Genomic DNA, 2,576 nt, shown 5'->3' with positions numbered 1-2,576 from the left:
ATTATATTTTGAAATGTATAAAACATAAAGAGAATTCATGAAGAATTCAAAAGATATTGATTTCTCTCACTTGACCCATTTGTTTAATGATGGATAAAAATAACTCAAGTTTTTCTATTTATAAGTTGTTGCTATTAGTGTGTTGTAGTATTAGTATGGTGTTAGAGGTAGAGAAGGGATCAACTTCTATTTATAAAGTAAATTATGACTTTCCATAAAAAATCGCATACTTATAATGAGTTACATTATCTCTTTTTATAAATAATTATATTTTTTTATTATAAAAAGTCATATCTTTATATTAGTCAATTGAATTTAGATATTAACTATTAATTATTATATCAAATAAATACGATTATATTTGATAAAATAAACTTTGGATGTGTCATGTAAGCCATAAATCTAACGACCATCATTGTTTGTATCTCAAATTTGTTCAAGTCCCATTCATCGCGATGTTTAAATAATTAATTTTATCTCTAAAAGTTTAATCAAAGAATTGGTCAAATTCTCTTGTGACTTCACAGAATCTATGAATATAATTTTATCATCTAGTAGCTTTTTAACCATATCATGTCCCAAACGAATGTGTCTGTTTTGACATTGGAAACTGTTTGTTGCTTGGTAATAACAATGCATAAACACGGAAAATGTTGGCTTTATACCTAACAGTATTTTTGCTATGAACATTCTCAACCACTCAGCTTCATTATCAGCCAACTCAAGAGCTACAAACTCTAACTTTGCAACAATGGTTCGTTTGGTTGATTTCTATGCAATAACAGTCCCACCAGGGGTGAATACATAACCACTAGTGGCTTTTGTCTCATCTGAATCTGAGATCCAGTTATCATCAATGTATCCTTTTAATACAATGGGAAAACCATTATATAGAGTTCATGATACCTCTAAAATATTTCATTAGTCTAACCATATCTCCGCATAATGTTCAATTGAGTGTGACATCAAAATGTGTATTATATGATCAAGATATTTTTAATCCGTCATAAACTCATCCAAATCTTAGTTTCTAAGGTCAAGATCAAGATTTCTAGATTCCATCATCTCTTGAAGAGGTCTTTCAACAGAAACCAAAAGAGAATGTCCATACCTCCAATGCAATTGAAAAGGCAGCATCCTTAAAGCTAACTGTCCACGTCCAAAGTTCTTCTAGCCACCGCTCTACTTTACGATGCCAATGAAACTATATTTACAAAATAAGCAATTTATAAACTACAACCAAAGTAAAAGAGAGGAGAAAGATCAATCTATAATATATGAAGCCAAGTTTACTCGATATAAAGCGATAAGCAAAGATGAGTTTGAGGTAGAATTATCCAACCATAGTTTACAAGAAATTTTCAAACAAAGCAACATATACTCATAATCTCCATCAATCATCCTTCGTGCTCCGCTATCAGATCACTTTGGTTTTTTCTTCATTTGAGTGTGACATCAAAATGTCTAAACATATCTCCGCATAATGTTCTTGAGATAGCATTATCTTATCATTCTTCCTTCTAATTTCACACCGAAAATAACACTCAAAGTTAGAAGCAATAAATCCTTTAATTTTATGTATTATCTAAAGACTAGTACCGAAAATGTGCATATCATCTACATATATATAAACATATAATCACACATTCATCGTCAACTAGTTAGAATAAATATATTTATCTATTTCAATAGAAGAAAAACCATCACATAGAATTGCATAATCAAACTTCTCATGCCATTATTTGGGTGTTTGATTTAGGCCATACAAAAAGATTTTTTATTTCCTCCATGACACCACAAATTTATTTTCAAAATTAACTTGTTCATTTTGTGCAATTTTGTATAAGAGAGACATATTAATTAAGTTAGAAATTACATTATAATTTTTCTTGAGATTATGTAGTAAAAAATTAAGGGCTTCGGGTTAGGGTGTAGACTTCGGTTTGATATTGTAATCGAACTAAAAATGACCAAAATGATATTGTTTTAATGAATTTATATCAAAATTTTTTATGTTCATATGCTTGACAACTTAAATACCCCCCAAACTCAAGCTCAAACTCAAACTTGATAGTACAAAATTCTTAGGCTTGAGTTTGAGTTTAAACTTATTCAAATTGAATCGATAATTGAACTCGAGTCAACTCGGCTCAAATCCATCATTAAAAAAAAAGAATTGTAAAGATATAATAGTCATATAAAATCTTATCAAATATCTTACTACTCAATAGCATAGCCATTTCTCTCTCTCTTTTCCTTTCTATAACACCATGTCGTTACTGAATAATTTTTTTTTTAATCTAAAATTTGACAAACCAAGTAATTCCTAGTCTACAAACATTCATCTAAAAAAATCCTTTAAGTTTAAAAATATTTTTTGTCGACCCATTATCCTAAACACTTAATGTAAGTATCTTATTTTTATTGAAATTACAAAAATATCCTAAACTAATCATATTATTTTTATTATTTTAATTTTAAACTTGTTTTTTTTTTCCTCTATACTTCAGTTTTATTTCTTTTCTCCTCACTGGCACTTCCAACCATTCTATTGAATCACAATACCTCTTTATCTT

This window comes from Mangifera indica, chromosome 10, assembly GCF_011075055.1.
Source record: "Mangifera indica cultivar Alphonso chromosome 10, CATAS_Mindica_2.1, whole genome shotgun sequence".
Classification (NCBI taxonomy): domain Eukaryota; kingdom Viridiplantae; phylum Streptophyta; class Magnoliopsida; order Sapindales; family Anacardiaceae; genus Mangifera; species Mangifera indica.
Note: the sequence above shows the minus strand (reverse complement) of the source record.